The sequence below is a fragment of the Apodemus sylvaticus genome, chromosome 15 (genome assembly GCF_947179515.1).
Source record: "Apodemus sylvaticus chromosome 15, mApoSyl1.1, whole genome shotgun sequence".
NCBI lineage: Eukaryota > Metazoa > Chordata > Mammalia > Rodentia > Muridae > Apodemus > Apodemus sylvaticus.
Window position 1 is genome coordinate 3,517,443 of NC_067486.1, and position 20,489 is coordinate 3,537,931.

A 20,489-nucleotide genomic window follows, 5' to 3' on the forward strand; every position below is an offset into this window, starting at 1 on the left:
AGTACCTCAAAATAGGAGCTTATTTGGAAATAAGTCTGGCAAAAGAAGCAGTCAGTTAAGATGAAGTCACTGGGTAGACACTAAGACAATCTGACTGGAACCTATGCCATAGAGATCTGGACTATGGAGGACCACATACAGCAATCAAACTGGTACAGCAGAAGCAAAGAGATCCACAACACGGCTAGCAAACTACCCGAAGCCAGAAGAAATGCCTACTGGTCCTGAGGGGACCGGTCCAGTCACAGAACATTTCCCAGGGACAAAAAATAGTTACCACTGGACTAATCATTGTAGTGATCCTTCTGAGACTTAAGAGCATGGTGAAGAGCCATGGGGGTGGGGGTGCAACACAGTCAACCCAATGCTACATGCAACAAGTGACCAGGAAGGAAAATGCCAGCCTCGGGAGGCAGGCAGGGGCAAGTGGATCCTGGTGAGATCAAGGTTTGCCTAGCCTACACAGTACGTTTCAGGCTAGCCAGGGCCATGAGACCCTACATTATTAAAAAAATAATTAAAAGAGCAGGAAAAGAAAGGAGAACGAAGAAGCACAAACTTTTTCAAATCCTGATTAAAAACTACTATACAAACCATACGGAGCCACACTCAAGCACATTATAATAAATTGCACAAAATTAATGATAAGCAGAAAATCTCTGAAATACCAACAAACAAGACACCCTACAGAGCCATAAGGAAACAGTGAGGACAAGGAGCTGCCACACAAGAGCATCTGCAGGTCCCTGCAGCCCACACACTGATGTACAGTAAAAAGCTTCAGAAGCTTCAGACACCACAACTGGGAACACAGTCACTAGGGGAGCCAGCTACAAAACCTTTAACTCAAGGACAAAGGAACCAGAGATAAAGAACATGGCACCAGAAACAAATACAGAGAGTTAGTCTAATTTGATGGTTAAACAATCGTAAAATTGGAACAAAATGTGATCGGAGAGTACTGTAATTTGATTGTTAAAGAATAGTAATGGACTTGAGGTTGGCAACCAGTGCATAAAGAAAAAGTAGTGAACAAGCTGGTGAAGAGACAGGCGAGCAGCATCCTATGGTGAGGCCAGTGTCCTGTATTAAGATGAAGGAAGTGAGTAGTATCATTAATGAGTAGACTCTGAAAAAGAACAGCAACTTTTAAGTTAAAATGAATAACCTAACAATGTATTACACCATAAAAAGGTTTAATAACCTAAGGCAGCTGGGGGAGGCGGGGAGGGGAGAGACAGGTGAAGAGTCAAGAGAACAGACAAGAAAGTCAGACACAAGTTGTGGGATTGTACAAACCCAAACACCAGTAACTGCACTAAGGGAAGAGGGTCCAAAAGAGCAAACAGACAGAACCAAGTCCAGTGCTCAAGGCTCCATCTCTGCTGCCTGTGAGAAAGACATTTCAAATACAAAAATGCTGACAATTAAAACGCAAAGGTTTGGGGGAAAGGGTATATTCTATTAACAGTAATAAAAAGAGAATCAACAATTATAACAAAAGTATCAAATATCAAGAAGACATAACAGTTATGACTTATTAATATAGCATTAAGACACGAGGAGTTAGGAATGGTAGGACCAAGGATAGACACAACTACATCAACATTTCAATATTCTCTCAGTATCAGAATACAGAGTACAAAAAGAAAATCAGTAAGGGCAGCACAATACCAAGAGCACTGTCAACAAAACCTAACCGACATCAAAAGAGCATCCTATCAAAATAGAACACAGCAGAACATACTTGCCATTGACATAGCACATTTACCAAAAACTTCATGAGGAAATGATCCTGACAAAAGGGGCTGAGTTACACAAACACTTTCTAGGGCAATAAAAGTAAGCTGAAAATCAGTAGCATAACACGTATGTAAGGTCCACTAATAACAGTTCTGAGCAACCACATCTCAAAAGAGAACTCAAGCTACAACGTGTTCTGAATGGAATAAAAGTGAAATGCAACTTTTGATATGACTAATACTTGAGGGTGGGGACTTGGTTAGTACCACTGACCAATTTTTATTAGAAAGCACGAAAATTCTCAAAACAGTGACTTGTTTCTGCTCTACAGATAGCAAGAGGGAACAAAACCCACCACGGTGGTAGAAATCAGTGAGACCCTGAAAATTTTGCCAAAGAGGCAAAAGTTTTCAAACAAAACTCTAATAAACTGAGCAGGACAATCAGTTCAATAGGACAAAGAGCATAACCTAGTAGCCTTTATTTCAAACCCAATGTCAGGTTAGCAACAAGACTCAAGTTACTCAAAATAATTTTTTTTTAATTTAACTACAAATAGAAAATATTTTCCTCAGGTGAAAAAGAACACTGGCAAAAGGAAGAAAAACCCCACCTACATTCAACATCCAAACTTATAAGTAAAAATTTAAAACATTTCTCCTTTAAACCAAGCAACAAATAATGCCGCTTTTCTGCATTTCTACTCAATGCTATCTATATTCCGTCTTCTGAAAATATGCTTTATTAATATTTCTATAAATATGGTCCATGGAGACTAGAGTCAGTGTAGTAAGGGAAGACAAACAACTACAAGCTACCAAACAGAAAACTGTCTCAACAACGGGCAATTATCTTTGAAGGAAAAGAAAATTACCATCAAAAAAACTAATAAGTCAGACGTGGTGGCATACATCTTTAATACCAGCACTTAAAAGACAGAGGCAGGCAGATCTCTGTAAATCCAAAGCCACTGATCTTCAGAGAAAGTTCCAGAATAGCCAGAGTGATATAGAAAGACCCGGGCTCAAAAAACTGGAAACAAATCAACCAACAAACTATCTAAATTCATATAGGAAAGTATGTGTGTATATATGTACATACATATACACACATACACAAATACACACACACATATATATGTATATATATACACACCTATATAAAATCAGAATCTGAAGTATAAATGAATTTATAACACAAAAATTGTAAGATATTTGTCATAAATGATAAAAAATATAAGAAAGATTTATAAAATCAAACAATCTTAAACTGGAGACATTTAGTATATAATATGTATATTATGCCTAAAGAATCAATACTATTGACAACCAGGGCTATACAGAGAAACCCTGTCTCAAAAAACAAAAAAGAAACAAACAATAACAATTCCTCCAAAATTACCATAGACTCAACACAATCTAATTCCATGTTCTAGAAGGCTTTTCTTTTTTGAAGAAATTAACAACAAAAACAACAACAAACCCTTAGAATTTCAAACAGAAATGTATAGAAGGCAATATAAAACTATAGGATTGGTATGCCCTTACTACAATGCTAAGAGGAAAGGGATGCCACCATTAAGCACATTCATGGAACAGAAAATGCGAAGGTCACAGAGTAACAGGCATGGATACTGAGAGCTGACTATAAAAACAGTTTGTAACATAACTCTCAAAAAACAGTCATTTCAACAAAGGGCTCTACAGTACAGCCTTTAGGGTTTGGGTTTTGTTTTCTTTTTCTTTTTCTTTTTCTTTTTTTAAAGATTTATTTATTTATTATATGTAAGTACACTGTAGCTGTCTTCAGACACTCCAGAAGAGGGCATCAGATCTTGTTACAGATGGTTGTGAGCCACCATGTGGTTGCTGGGATTTGAACTCAGGACCTTCAGAAGAGCAGTCAGTGCTCTTAACGGCTGAGCCATCTCTCCAGCCCCTTGGGTTTTGTTTTCAATGTGACAGGACTCAGCAGTTGGCAACACTCACTGCTCTGAGAGGATCTACATTGGGTACACTGATAGTGCATGCTCATGGGGGTGGGGGGAGCGCGCACTGGTGCATACACACACACACACACACACACACACACACACACACACACACGAACACACTCAACAAACAATGGTGACAACTGACCTGTGCTTCAAGACACTAGCAAACACTAACTCAAAATGAAGCACTGACTTAAAGGAGAAATATGAAACTACTAATCTAGGAAAGAAAAATCACAGGACCACAGGAGAACCTTTTCAATTTCTGAACAATTAGGTCAAGATTTAGGACAATTTTTAAAAGAATCAAGTTTATTAATAAGACTTCATAAAAAATTTAAACATCTAAAAGACACTTAAAAATAAGCCATAGAATAAGAAGACATTCCTGAAAAACCACATACAGAAAAAAAAAAAAAAAAAAAAAAAAAAAACCTAAAACAGATCAGAGACTCTTGAAGCTCAATAAGAAAACAACAAGTTGTTTATTAAAGATTTTTTTAAATTAAATGGTATGTCAGTTACTAGACTGGAAGGACAAATAAGCATGTACAAACGTGTTCTTTCACCTGTGACAGTTACCAGGAAGCACAGTGAACCACCACTGTGCACCATCAAATCCTAACAGAGCAGAAGTCTGCACACTAGGAAGGCACAGAGCCACGTGGAAGGCTGATCCCTTGATGTGCTGGGAAGAACGCTGAGATTCAGACAGTTTACAGCTCCTAAGTTACGTGTAAATCTCATACATGCTATCATCCCACTCTACCAAAGAAATTAAAACACACAGCCACGTAAGATGTTGTTCAGTGATACTCATAGAAACTTTCATTTGTAACATCAAAACTGTGAAAAGATAAACTTACAATACACAAATGTGTAAGCTGTGATAACAACAAAATATGAATCTGTTAAAAAACAAAAACAAAAACAAAAAACAAAACAAACAAACAAACAAAGACCTAGATACCCAAGAAACAATTCACATATCAAATGATGCCCAAAGAAGGAAGGAGTGGCCCCTAGTCCTGGACAGGCTCAGTGCAGCAGTGTAGGAGAATACCAGGACAGGGAAACAGGAAGGGGGTGATTGGGGAACAGGGGGAGGGAAGAGGGCTTATAGGACTTTCGGGGAGGGGGGAATCCAGGAAAGGGATCTCATTTGAAATGTAAATAAAGAATATATCAAATAATAAAAAAAGAAAAAAGAAATTAACTATTGATATGATACGCTATAACACATATCTTGATTGTAAAAACAATTCTGCAAAATGCCCACATTTTCACTAGATGATATTTGAATTGAGATCAATCATTCTTGCTTCTGTTTGTTAAGGGAATAAGTATGGACTGGAATTACCACTTTATGTAGTCCAAGCTGGTCTCAAACCTATTTCTTGCTTCAACCTTCTGAATGCTGGGACGCAGACATGAGCCACAGTATCAGGCAACCATCACTCTCCAAAGCCCTCAACAACATTATCAATCTACTTTCATGCAATCAATGAACCACCGTCCACATTCCAAGAGTTCATAGCACTACCTGTGAGAATCCTAGCCCTGCTTCCAAACCACACGGATGCTACTTCCATTCACAATGCTTGTCTAAGCCCGACAGAGGCAGATGGATCTCTTGAGTTCAAGGCCAGCTTGATCTACTAAGTAAATTCCAATACAACCAGGACTGTTACACATCACCACTCTAAGAAAAAGCAATGGTTGTCTAGTTCCAGTCCAAAGCTCTCCCTGACCTGCATTCTCTGTCTTCTCATAGCCAGGCACACCCCATCTTGTGATGTAGCCATGTAAAGTCAAATCACATCTCTTCCATTAAATTCTAACTTAAGACAAGCCACTTTGACTCTGTGACTAAATAAGACAGCCCTATAAGGTTATTTTCTAAAATATCTCCATAATACATTGCTAAAGAAAAATATAATTAATAATCAAGTTAGTTTTATTTTCATTCTTCAGAAATCTGCAGAACTATCCAATTACCCTGTCTCCATGACCTAACTAGTTCTTTAATAAATGGACAGAACAGTTAAATGGGTGTTTTAGAAAACTGAAGACAAACATCTAAGTTCAGATTACTTTGGGTGTTTCAAGACCTTAGGGCCAAACAAGAAAATAAAGAAGGTTTATAAGTGTCCTATGTTAATAGAGCCAAAAAATGCAAAGCACTGCTAACCCCAAAAAAACAAAAATAAAAAAAAAAAGAGTCAGACAGACAGACACACACACAGAGAGAGACACATACACACAGACAGACAGACAGACAGACAGACAGACACACAAGACAGAGAGACCAGCCAGGAACATTAGCTAAAGAGTAAGATGATAGCTCTGATTTGTTTGTTTGTTTGTTTTTTGGATTTGGTTTTTTTCGAGACAGGGTTTCTCTGTATAGCCCTGGCTGTCCTGGAACTCACTCTGTAGACCAGGCTATCCTTGAACTCAGAAATCCGCCTGCCTCTGCCTCCCAAAGTGCTGGGATTACAGGCCTGTGCCACCACTGCCTGGCTAGATAGCTCTGATTTTAAGATCCTAGATGACACCAGCCAGTTTGGAATCTCAGGCAATAAAATGAGTAAAACACTGGAAGCCTTGATCAGGTTAACTACCTGTGCTTAATAACCAAAATGCTGTTTTTATTCATCAGATCCACATCCTAAATAAAATTCTTCATTCCTGTAACTCACCCAGTTATTTCATCTGTAAGTCATACTTTAAGAAGCTGTGTTGTTAATATTTGCTCAGACTATACATTCTTTCATCTCCTTGATCAAAAGTTCTAAGGCTGAGGTATGGTGGCTTGTCTCTTCTCTGTATTTGTTCTGTTTATAGTGTGCAGCCATCAGGAGTTTGATCTGCAGGCTGTCCTGGGGAAAAGCGTTGCACTTCGTATAAGGAGCACAGGAGATTCGTGGAGCAGGCAGGTCGTCTGACAGAGCTCTGGAAACAAACCCCTAAGTCCTTCCAGAGCTTCTGAAGCAACACTGAGAATGGTCCAGGCTTTGACATGCCATTTGATATAGGTTTCCCAACAACATAGCCGCTAACAAAATTCAGTTGTCTTGAATCCCTGGCAATAGGACCGTATCTTTGTATCAAGAAGGTTGGGAAATCACCAGAACCCACCTATGGTGTGGGAGTGTCCAGGCAGACTGAGGGTAAAGCCCTTCTGAGAACAGATGGGCAGGGCCAAGGGGCCAAGGGGTGTGCAGAGTGGTTGTGGGAGATCAGGCTTCCCTCCTCTCTTCCTTACTGAAGCCCAGAAACCAATGAAGCACAAGCACAGTAAGGAGGCAAAATAAGTAAGAAATGTCTAGTTAAAGTTCAGTTTTAAAATTAATCCTAGAGGCCTCCCCATCAAATCATTCACATTAACCCAGCGGCCCTCTGCCGTGGTGACTTTGCATTTTCATCTAATAAGGTGTATCTATCTTTCTGTCTCTGTTCTTACATCTCATTAACAAAGATCTGACCTTTCTGTTTTCCACAGAACTACCCACCTAGCAATACCCTTGTATATTTGTTGTCAACCAAAGATAAAGAGCAGTACAGCAGTTTCTTCTACCATCTAAATGGTTTAAATTAGGAAAATGATAGCAGTAAATGAATAATACAATGTGATTTTCAAACTGAACAGAAGACCAGAGAAAGAGAATCAAAGTTTATTTTCTTATCTGCTAGATGATACAGGAGTACAAGATAAATTCTATCCAAAAGCTTACAGCAATGTACTCAACACAGGTTCACTACAGGAAATCAGGATTGTGGAAAGAGCCATATATGCCACTGACTACAAACCAGTACTATTTCTAGTCTCAAAAGAGAAGGATCGATTTACTAAACAGTTTTAGAAAAATCCTTACATAGTACTGGTACCTCAGAGTGATTTCAAAGACAAAGCAAAACTGCCTTTTATGTTATATTTAATTAATCAAGATTTACAACTTCACTTCTATAATTTAATACATTTATTTGGTACAAATATTTAACGGAGCAATTAAATCCTTATTTCCACTTCTGTTCTAAAGTCCGCCTGCCCGCAGTGAGTGGGAACTGCTGCAGATCATTAATCTCGCGTTTATCAGTGTCTCTCTCCAGGCAACACAATGCAGAAAAGCACACAGAAACCATCCTGAACCCCAGCAACAGCAGCTAATTAGCATAGCCTACCACTAAACCGGGACCATATGATTGGAACTGTTAGTCAGAATGCTAGCCAATCAAACTAGGTTATGCAAATAGACTATTTTAGTTGCCAGGGTAGAGCTACTTCCAATTGTCCAATAGGAAAACAAGCAATAAACAAGAAATGAAATTGAGCTTTGTCACATTTTCAAGTTGCTGTTAACACTTTAAGGTTTAGAGCAAAATTAACAGCAACTATAAAGGATTAGATTTCAATCTACTTTGTACTACAAAAACAGATGCTAACACCTGGGGAATACTGTTAAAAGCAGTTATCTATTAAATTTTTAACTTTTTACTTCATAGACACTTGTTTTCTAACACCTGCAGCCTTCAACATTTCAAGTTTTCTCCCACCTTCTCAAAGGGATCATTTAAATGTCTTTCTATACATTTAAAGAGATTCTGAAACATTACACTTAGAAAAACTCTACAAACCATTTTAATCTTTGTAAAACTACGGTTGTGGTGAATATTACAAAAAACAAAACAAAGCTCAAGTAAGGATTTTTGGGTTAGGGAAAATAGTATTTTATCTTCTATTGTGGTATCTTTTAATATATAATCCTGTTAAATGTTAATTAGGTATGTAACTTCACAAAGAATAAAATGCAAAAAGTATTAATCATGTAAGGTTTAATACACACAGGATGGATCCAAGCAAGTCATTCTCACTAAATGTTTAGTCATCCAACTAAAGCTGTAGCCACAATATAGACACTGTATGTATGTATGTATGTATGTATGTATGTATGTATGTGTAGAATTTTCAGTAATGAATTAAATATTTTTGAAGCATCCAATTCTATAAGTACATTTTATTAGCTACAACAGTTGTTTTCAGTTTTGTTTTGTTATATATCAGTGTCCTGACAATCTTGTGGTTGAGGAAATTTCTTTAATGTCACATAAATACTTTGAAACATGTCAAAGAGACAATTATCACTTGTTCCTTATAAACGACACATTTTAACACGAACTTACATCACCGTTCCCAGCAACTACCCTCATCTAAATGCAATGCAGAGTTGTCTCACACCGTTGAAAAGTTACTAATTTTAAATATTTTTCTGCAGAGCCAGTGTATGTCTCCAGAAAGACTTGCAGCAGTTGTAAAAAATATTTCCTATGAAGACACAGAACACTTTTTTTTTATTCGATATATTTTTTATTTACATTTCAAATAGTTTCCCCTTTTCTGGCCCCCCACTCCCCGAAAGTCCCATAAGCCCCCTTCTCTCCCCCTGTCCTCCCACCCACCCCTTCCCACTTCCCCGTTCTGGTTTTGCCGAATACTGCTTCACTGAGTCTTTCCAGAACAAGGGGCCACTCCTCCTTTCTTCTTGTACCTCATTTGATGTGTGGATTATGTTTTGGGTATTCCAGTTTTCTAGGTTAATATCCACTTATTAGTGAGTGCATGCCATGATTCACCTTTTGAGTCTGGATTACCTCACTTAGTATGATGTTCTCCAGCTCCATCCATTTGCCTAAGAATTTCATGAATTCATTGTTTCTAATGGCTGAATAGTACTCCATTGTGTAGATATACCACACAGAACACTTTTTAAGCTCGTAGTCTTCCGAAACAGAATGGCCTCTTCGCCTAGCCCTGTAGCTGTCTAAAGGAGAAAGGCAGAGGCCCTAGAGGCAGCATGAGCAAGGGCATATGAAACGGCCATCATGAAACAATTCATTCTGAAGACTAGAAAGGAACTGAACTCCCCAACCTGTCCCAACACCCACCACTCACACTTGTCCCCCAATCTGTTTCCATGTTCTCTCTCTACTCAAGGAGTCTTGACTTAAAAAACAAAATGACAAAGCACGCAAAGCCCACTGGGACCTAGCCAGAAAGCACAGGTCTGACAAGGTGTTCCAGTAACAGAGCTTCCAACCTAGAAGGAAACCTAAGGCTGTGGAATACTAACTTTTTACCCTAATAACTGCAATTTTTTAATGTTAGTCCGTGACAAAAATCGTACAGATGAAATTTAAACCTTCCCAAACCATTTTCTAAACAGTATTGATGATGAATCAACAATAATTTCCTGTCTATACCTAAAACAAAAACAAAACCACCTTTTACATCAAAGTAATTTTTGTATCACAGTAACTGATACAAATAAGGTGTGAGCCCAGAATCATCCCCACACTAACATCTACTCCTACAAAGAAAGAGATAAAATTCACTCAACCCTTAGATAGCTCACACTCACACATCCAACTTCGGTATCATTTGGCCTGGTTTTTAACTACTTGCAAGCTTTATGAGCCCCCTTTAATTCTCGATTATAAAGGCGCAAAGCAAAAGAGAACAATGTAATCATGTTCATACCTTCACCCGTAACTATAGCTTTAAAGTCTCCTGCACTCATAACCCTAACTCAGCCTATCTTCCAATCTGCAGCAACAAAAGAGCACTTCCCACATAACAAGGCTGTCCCAGGACACCTCACCAGCACTGTCCATATTACAGAACTTCTCCTATCATTGAAAAGGGTGACTATTAAAGCCTTGGCACAACAGCAGTCTCTTCAACATCTGGACACAAGGAATCATCCTCTGCCTGGTGGCAGATGCTCTGGGGTGAAACAACCTGCATTTAAATGTCTGTAGTGCAACATCATTTCTTTTTCAAAGCAATTAAAAAGTAGAAATTAAGAAAATGTAAGTCCTAGTTTTAGAAACAGAAATTCAACACTTAAAATGTTCAAAAGCAGTTCACTCACTAAATTAGAATCTTACCACATGAACAGACACTAGAATTTCTAGTAAAGGAAATAGATTTTCTAAGTATACAATTAATCGCGAACTTTTGAAAAACCAGCACTTTCAGTTAGGTCCCTGCACCGTAGGGAGAACTAAAGGAGAACAACCATGTGGTAACTTCTCATGTACTGTAAACATGCTCACCACACCAAAACAACAGCTCTCCTTTCACACACAAGACACTTGACTTGGAAGCATGGCACTGCTGTCTACTACCCTAGGAGCTCCAGAGATACATCACACTCCACTCCAACAAACAGTCAACTTTACAGTTGTGAAAACATTTACTTAGGGAAAAAAAAAATCAGACACTGTAAGTGACTATGTTGACCAGTTCTTAATACCTCCCTCTTTATAGTAGCATCTATAGGTATAGATGCCTAGTGTTTGCTAGGCATCCTTTACAAAAGACTAGCCCAGTAGTTAACTTGTATTCTCTAACCTTAGAGCTACCCTGAGCCTACTCCTACTTCTTAAGAGGCTAACAGATCCACTTGTTAACTGCAGACAGGAAACTGTAAATATTGGACTGTCTTGCTTCCGGGGATCTGATTCATGTTTGCTTACGAGTGTTCTCTTCCAAATTTACCATCATACAGTAAAATGCACTTGTCTCAGTCAGGTATTAAGGAACTTGAATAGAAGTTCTTATTTAGCTTAAAGTTAACAAAAAAAAAAAAACTTAAAAACTAATTTTAAGGTTTAAAAAATACTTCTGACCTATATTAATTCAACAGCATCCTCATTTTTAAGTACTCTAGGTACACAAACACATGAAGTGCTTGCCTGTTAGTCACTGTTCATCTGAGAAGAAGTGAAAGACTTACAACCATTTGTACTGGTTGCTGATGGGGCTTGTTTGCTTTACTGGAAATAGAGTTTCATTTATTATCTCAACCAACCTGAAATCACCACCACCACCACCACCACAGTGACCTCACACTCACAGAAACTCACCTGTGCAGCCCCTGATTTAACAAATTAAGAAGTGAATCTGTCCTATTTCCTTTTTCCTAGCAGTATGTGATTTCACTTCTGAGAGCCTTCGACTGAAAACCACCTAAGAGAAGGCGTGCTCTGACGTTGTCTGGCAATCTGAAGCCTCAGAAGCAAGAGAGAGCCCTGGAGTCTACGTATGGAGGAAACAAGACACAAGACGGACAGCATGGAAAGAGATCCCCATTCCAAAGTCCAGACAGGGTTGAAGGCAAGTGGAATGCCAACGAAGAGGCTCTCCCTGGGCAACCTCAAGCGGCCTCCTCCAGCTGCTTGCGGCAGTGACTCCTGAAGCCAGGCAAGCCATCCATTTCTGACCACAACCAGAGCTTCTGTGAGGGAAGGAAGAACCAGCACAGACAACTGGAGGCCTAAGGACTAGAGGGGCCAAAGGACACTTGGAAACTTAGTTCTGTAAGTTTGGGGGGAAAACACAACCCTAAGAGAAAAATCTAAACATACTTGTTTACATTACAAAAAAAAAAAAAAAAAAAAAAAAAATCAAGGGCTGGAGAGATGGCTCAGTGGTTAAGAGCACGGACCGCTCTTCCTGAGGTCCTGAGTTCAATTCCCAGCAACTAAATGGTGGCTCACAACCATCTGTAATGACATCTGATACCCACTTCTGGTGTGTCTGAAGACAGCTACAGTGTACTCATCTAAATAAAATATATAAATCTTTAAAAAAAAAACAGCAAGAAAAGTAGTAATCACAAGCTAGGATTAAAACAGTATAGTGACACGTCAGTGAGCAAACTTAAGAACTTTCTACAAGACTAAGAGCAATGAGATCATTTCTAGTACTTAAGAAATATGAAATACCTTCTAAACCTTCTAAACACTAGAACCAAGGCCAGGATCAGCACCTAGAAGCAGCACAAGGAAAAGACAGCAGGGACGCGTCTGAGATCGCACCACCCTACCTTGTATGTGTGTGCAAGCATGCACAAGCGTGTGCATGAGTCTCTGTATGTATCCAACAGCCCCAATATGGCGTCTGGGTAAAGAGGAGAACTGGAAAGGCTCCTCTTTACCCTCATCTTTACTCCTCCATCATTTACTCCTCCTCTTTACTCCTCCATCAACTCTTAAGAAAGCATCTATGGCACCAAGCAGCAGAGTACCAGCTCCTCAGCATAAAGTAGAGGCCTGAGGAAGCGCTGTGACCATGAGCATTGCACAGCGGAGTCTAAGGACTGGGCAGCACGGCTTCCTGCTCCAGGGCCTCCTCGAGCTGCCCATTTAATTATGTATTCTTCTCCCCAAAGCTTCCACTGCCCCTCACTACATTCACCCACAGACAACAAATGGACACCTGCTGACTCCTAACTGGGCCATGAGGGTTCAAAGTGTTTACTACTAAAACACCATAAAACAAAGGCAAAGGCACACATGACCTACAACACTTACTCTGCATCTAAGATTAAAGACCAACAAACACACTCGTGTGATGGATGACTATGTCCCACGCAAAGGAATCTGTTAGAGACAGTATTGACTGCCACAAAACCATTTTAACTCCAGAGCTAACACCTTCTCTGTGGCCACAACAAATACAGTGAGTGACAAGGTAAGCATTCCCTCTCAATGAACCTCATAAGTTACTTTATCTAGTAGGCTTCTGGTTTCAGTCTTCATGTTTTTAAGAAAAAAACACAAGCTGTAACTATAGCTTTGAAAAACGGGTACAAGTGTGTGACCTATGCCACAGCATACACTTCTTCTGGTGGGTTAGGCACTACAACTGCAAATGACTTTGGTTGCTTCTATCTTGGGGAATAAGACTGTCTAAAAATCCGTGAGTCAGAAACGGAAGGGTTTAAACAAATTGTATGAAATGTTAATTAAACAAAAAAGCAGAGCATGGCAGGAAGAGCCAGGATAGAGAGATGGGTTATTCGTCTCCCTGATGGACTGTCAGTAGTTTTCTAAATATAAAAACAGCAATAAACCATCACTGTGCCTAAAAAGTGATAAAAGGTAACCAAGAAAAAAAACTTTAAAATTGAAGAAATTAAAGTAATTACTCCTAATAATGTGAACAAGGAAAAGAAAAATTCTTTTGTTTCTATTTCTAAAAGGCACTAAACCTTAAAGGCAGGTATGAAAGCTAAGTCCTTAAAGCATATCAAAAAGGGAAATGAAAGCCTGCATTTAGCACAGGGCTGGGCAAGGCCTAAGTGACAGTATGTATAGATAAGAACCGGGAGTCACAGACACACAGATTTCACCCCTAGTAGCTTTCCATCCAGTGCCAGCAGTGCTAGGCAAAAGCAAGAGCCCTCCTCCCATCCAACGTCCAACCCAATCAGAAAAAGGGCAGGAAGGCCCATCAGCAAATGCCTAAGTACACGTGTAGGAGTCACAGAGGGCCTGGAGTGGTACCAGCAGGAAAGGACACATCCTGAGTGAGACGAAGCGGGTGCAGACAGTATGTCACTAGCTACCTACTGTACCTTATCACATCAAAAAATAAAAAAAGTTAGTTATAAAACCCTTAGGGATCCCCCCCCCCAAAAAAATGTTACTGTGTAGCCCTAGCTGTCTTGGAACTCACAGAGATCCACATACCTCTGCTTCCCAAGTGTTGGGATTAAAGGCGAGCTCCACCACTGCCCGGCTGCTTAGAGATCTCTTTACATGGGAAAATATATTACAGAAAATAAAAGGTCATCACCATCAACAGATTGCTAATGGCTTTATTCTAATGTGCTCAACAGATCTGTAAACCTGTTATGTTCAGATGTTATTATAGGACCTTATCTATTCCAGGAGAGAGGGGGAAGGGGAGGGGAGGGGAGGGGAGGGGAGGGGAGGGGAGGGGAGGGGAGGGGAGGGGAGGGGAGGGAAGGGAAGGGAAGGGAAGGGAAGGGAAGGGAAGGGAAGGAGCTAGCATAAAGCTCCCATGCATCCAAGAAAACAAAGGCGGATGAACAGAATGGAGACCTGTCTCACACTGAGAAGCATGGCATGAGGTTGGGAGCATGTTGTCTGTCAGTCCACCTTGTCCACCAGTCATAGACCTGAGACCAGGTGTGTGCTTACTAAACTCTGGCCTGCCTTAGAACTAACAAGAGAAAGCAGGTTACTAAATAAATAACAAATAATGGTTCTTGATATAGAGTAATGGTTTAATGCATATAGAGCAAGATAACACAGCCATCAAATATGAAGACCATACACTCTGCATGTGAGTGAGGGGCATGTATGTATGGACTCTTTAGATCCAAGTCCAACCTGAACTGAAATGGTTCTTAATAGAAAGCACATCCAATAGATGTGACATGATTATAGATGCACCAGAAAGTAGGAATTTATGAAATCAGTGAGTGAATGGATCACAAATGTTTTAGGGATCTTTTATGCTCAAACAATTTATTTCAGAGGCGATGAGTTTAAAAAAAAAAACATACAAGCTTACGCTCAAGAAAATAATTTAGCAATCACAAATATGGTTCACTTTATAAGGCCACAGAAGGCCAAGTATTTATTTCAAGTATATGTCAACTAAAAGTTCTCCTAACTCGAAATATCTGTTTTATTCATTCCAAAACAAACGCAGTTCAAGTGCACTGGTATTCAAACCATGTGTTAACTTTGATCTGTCCCAAGCACAAGCCACAGGGAAGGGCGCAAGCCCAGCTCGTGCTAAGGGAGCAGAAAGCTCCAGTACCTGATGAGCACAGCAGTCCATATGCAGACTGCATTCCTAACGGAACAGTTACAGTTTAACAAAAACTCCCAATTATGTACATGGCATCATTTTGAACTGGTAACACCAAGAATAAATAAAATGTAGAGCATTAATATGTAATTTGACAAGATCTATCAGTTTCTCATACAAATATGAAATTTAAGAAACTGCTTGCCCCAAATGTCAATAGTTAGCACAGGGCCTACTTGGGGTGGGGGGTGGGGAGGACATAAAAACCATTAATAAATGCAGGGCCCTCTCTCCCCAGAGCTGCTCTCAGGGACTGTGCACTGCTGAGATCGGGTCACTGTTACATTATTCTGTCAGTGCGAACTTTCACTCTGGTTTCTATGGCTATCACTGCATGGTTTTACTATTCACACCCTAAATCCTGTATATTTCTTTTGTCTCTTATGTGACTGAGGGACAAGTACGGCCTAAGAATTCCCCACCAGAAACAACAATAAAAAGCTGTCCCACCTGCATCTAAACTGAAGTGACACGCTTTCACTCCTAGTCAATAACTACATAGCAGTCAAGATTATATTTCTTCTCTCTGAACAAACTCCCAGTCCTCTTTACTCCAGAGAATGGAGGCATTACACAGTGAACCTTCTCACACCCACCAAGCACACGCTTCAGAACTCTGTATCTAGTACAGAAAAATCTCTTACAGACTGTGTAGGTCTGTTCTCTGGCAGAGTCCTTACGAGACCATAAGGCAATATTGCCAACACTTTTTAAAAGTCACCTGAGCTGTGTATAAAATGCTTAGGTTTCCCTTGAATACATTAACTGTTACTGTTTCTGCACATAATTTTTCAAAAATTAGGTCTTGTTAATATTCCACAGTTCAATAAGTAGCCAGAACCTTTGCATTTATCTCTTTAGATTCCAACTATTGGGGATGGGTGCAGGCCGTTGTTTTGTTCTTGTCTGTTTGTAGACAAGTTCTTGTTATATAACCCTAGGCTGGCCTTGTCTATGTAGACAAGACTGGCCTCAACTTGCAGGGATCATTCTATCTCTGTCTCGGGGTACAGGGTATACAGGTGTGCGCCAAAATGCCTGGCCTTATCTGTATTACCCTATCCAAGTATACAATATATCTTCTCCCCTTCCCCTTCTCCTCCCCTCCCCCATGCTTCCCTTCCCCCTGTCTTAGTCAGGGTTTCTATTCCTGCACAAACATCATGACCAAGAAGCAAGTAGGGGAGGAAAGGGTTTATTCAGCTTACACTTCCATGTTGCCGTTCATCACTAAAGGAAGTCAAGACTGGAACTCAAGCAGGTCAGAAAGCAGGAGCTGATGTGGAGGCCATGGAGGGATGTTCCTTACTGGCTTGCTTCTTTTTTATGCTTTGTTTTTCAATTGATTTTCTACTTTCTTGTTTTTTACAGCACTACTGTGTTGCGTGTGGATGGAACACCAGGCTTTGTGTATGGTTAGAGATGATGCCCTGGGTCCCATGTCAGACAGTGTTCAGATCTGTGGCAGGAAGGGACTGGCCAACAGGCTCCACACAATTCAAGGACTGAAGGAGTGGACCAGGCTGTCTGTCCTGGGGTCCCTGGGGATGCTGCTTTTCCACACCCTGCCAGGACCCATGGCAGAAATGGTCCTGAGGCCTTTGCTGAAGGTGTTTGCTTGATCCCATCTCCTCCTCATTTCTTGGGCCTATGATGCCACGGTAATGCCCAGCTGTCACTGTCCTTGCTGTCCCCATATGCACCCAGCTGGCTGGGGGAGGGGGACTGGGAGGAACCAAGTGTCTGGAGTGTAGGGGTGGCCACCTTCCTGCTCTCAGGAGCACCAGTGGCAGACATGGGGACCTGCTCTGAGGCCCCACTGGCTTCCATCTTTACCTTCTTTGCTACAACCAAGCCTTCCAACTGTGCTTTGCGGCACAGGGCCTCTGTCTTCCTCCTGGTCTTTGGTACCTCCTCGAGGATGGCTGTGGGGTTGGGTCTCACAGCTGCCTGTGGTTGGGAAGGTGCCTCCAGCAAGGCCGCTGTCTCATGCTGGCCATGCTCTTCAGCTGCTGCTGCCACTGTTCCTGAGACAGGCCTCGAAGTCTATGTGCGCCTGCCACTGGCTCAGGTCTTCTGGCTCTTGCAGGTTTTCCAGCACTTCTATCCCCAGATTAGCGTCCTTTGTACGGCTCTCTAGGGCTTCAAGGGGTTGTTCAGTTCCTCTGGCTCTCGCTGCTTCTGCACCAACTCCTCCTCCTCCACCAGAGGCTTCGTGGCCTGGAAGTTGTGTGTGGCCCCGTGCTCCATGGTGTAGTCTGTGTTCTCTGGATCTGTCTTGAAGGTAACCTCTGCCAAGCAGTGCACGCACCTGATGTAGGATCAGAAGACTGTCAGGCCCAGGTACACCTCGCTCTGGACTGTTTCCTTTCGTGCATTGAACTTCTTCCCTTTGTAGATGTAATCTCCACATGTCTTTCTTTCTTTTTTTTAAAGATTTATTTATTATTATATGTAAGTACACTGTAGCTGTCTTTAGACACGCCAGAAGAGGGTGTCAGATCTCATTACAGATGGTTGTGAGCCACCATGTGGTTTCTGGGATTTGAACTCAGGACCTGCGGAAGAGCAGTCAGTCAGTGAGTGCTCTTAACCGCTGAGCCATCTCACATCTCATACATGTGTCTTTTAAGGGGGACATCAGCCGCACCACATACTCCCTGATCCTTGGGAAACTTGAGTTTCTGGATCTTCAATGGGTCAAAGTCAGGTGGGTGGTATTTGTTTAAAACTTTCCATTCCAACATCTTCGCTTCCTGTTCAACAAACAAGCAAAGCTGCTGCTCTCTCTTCCTCTCAGTGTTTCTCCGCTCATAGCAACTCTGCTTAGTCTGTAGTCCAGCGCTGGGCAGCTGTGGCTGGGCCGCTCAACAGTCTAGCAGTTAGTCCCCCGAGCCTCAAGGCTGCTTGTTCAGCTGGGCTTTGGTAGAAGTGGATTCCAACAGATGGGCTGGCAAGTACGTGCAAGCAGTCGAAGAAGAATGAATATTCCTTCTTCCAATGTCCTTGTGTAGGCCTCCAGCAGAAGGTAAGGCCTAGGGTAAAGGTGTGTATCACTGCGCCTGGATCTGGGACTTGCTTTGTCCCAGATGACCTTAAACTCAAGAGATCTCCTTGCCTTAATCTTCTCAGATTCATAGCCTCTAGATCTCCATGCCAAGATCAGGTCAGAAACTTTTATCTTCCAGCCTCAATATCAGGATCACAGGTTAGCCTTCCAATTCTGGATTGTTGTTCATTCCAGATATAAACAAGTTGACAACCAGAAATAGCCACTACATCCAATACACAGACAAAACTGTTCCACTTCAGGAAATATTCTTACATTATTCTTATTGGTGTATGCTGAAACTTCTCGGCCTTTCTTCAATAACCATTACTTTCTCTGGAATGCTTTGGGTATATACTTTGGGGTTTGGTTTTTGTTTAGTTTTGTTGAGTTGTAACATTTTTCTGCAATTCACTATCTGCTTATCTAATGAAATTTTCATTCTCAAGTTCAAACTTCTTTTTTACACCATTTATTTATTTGAGGCAGGGATTCTTTCATTTGTTTACTTGAACCAGGGTCTCATGTATCTCAGGTTGGCTGAGGATGGCAAGCTTCTGACCCTTCTGGCACTCTTCCTGCCTCCTCCTCCCACGTGTTACCAGCAGAGGTGTGCTCCAGCACAGCTCATCTATGGTGCTGGGGCACCGCACAGCCTCCTTCGTGATGAGCAGTCACTCCACCAACTCACCAGAACCTCTAGGACCTAGGTAGGGTTTTTCCCTTCTTTTCTTTCTTTTTCCAAAATTATCAACAATTTTCTGAGTTTCCCTTATGCAATTTTATGTTCTTCTTCCATATCTCCATCAATCCTACAGATTCTCTGGGCTTTCTCTGAGATATCAGGTCAGCAGGCATTTCTTTCTGCTGTGCTTTTTTACTATCTGTGCAATGCTCTGTTCCTTCAGTGTTTCCTTTTTTAAAACATTTTTAAAGATTATTTTTATTTCATATGTATAAGTGTTTTGTCTGCATGTATGTGTGTACACCACGTATGTATATGCCCAATGCCCATGGAAGTTCTGGAATTATAGTTAAAAGTGATTGTGAGCTGTCAAGTGGGTTCTGTGGACTGCAGCCAATGCATCATGTACTCTCAACCACTAAGCATCATCTCTCCAGCCAGCACAACAGTCGGCTCCTATAAATCCAGCCCTTCAGATACCAGGGCTGAAGATCTGGGGTTCCAAGCCATCCTGGACTTAGATGCAATCAAAAACCTACATCAAAATGACGACGATGACGACGGCAGCGGCGGCAGCCATGGTGGCAATGACCTCTGCCACATCCGTGGGGATCTGACTGATTATTTGTCTGGTAATCTTTGTGAAAATGATAAATCTATATAGAGTTATATAACATGTAGTACTACTGAGGGTACACCAAGATGGCTCAGTTGATAGAAAGCATCTGAGTTTGCTGCCTGCATCCCACAAGGTGGCAGTAGAGAACCTGCTCCTGACAGGTGTGCTCTGACCTCTGCACAGAAGGGGTCATGGAGGCTGGGCTGCTGTCTTCAGGAAGCATTCTCTTTCCCATTCTCAGGAAGGATGACAAAATATAGATTAATAAATAACATCTCCTGTGTTTTTAATCTTCCCTGATTTCCCTTTCTTCTGTCCATGATGATTCCACAACTGCTCAATTTGGAGTTTCATTTTTAATAGTGTTTTGGCCAGGAAGGAAGTTTTGGCTGGTTTGGGGAAATGATAGGGAGCATCTCTAATGCATCCAGAATGTAAACACTCCAGGAAACTCATACACACTTTTGGCTTGTCTGATATTCCCGGACCCGCCTGGTACACCTCTGTGGGAGTCTTTCCTGGAGAGCTTGGCACTCTTGGCATTCTTATTAACCCCACTGTGTTTCCTTCCTTCTGCACAAACCACTCCTACCCACTTACCCATCCTCCCCCCCACCCCAATGTTTTCTACAAGATGTGTCTGTGGTGTTGGAAGTTTTACCCATTTAGGTGTTCTGCCCACTTTTAGGGGAAAAAAAAGTATCTATA

The 20,489-nt window shown here is 41.1% G+C and overlaps 1 protein-coding gene and 1 pseudogene across 4 annotated transcripts in view; both read right to left on the bottom strand.

Moving 5' to 3' along the window:
- The window catches only part of Dyrk1a (dual specificity tyrosine phosphorylation regulated kinase 1A), a 124,234-nt gene that overhangs the window by 51,216 nt on the left and 52,529 nt on the right, over positions 1 to 20,489 (bottom strand). The window lies entirely within an intron of this gene.
- On the bottom strand, positions 16,572 to 20,071 carry LOC127666095 (splicing factor YJU2-like; annotated as a pseudogene).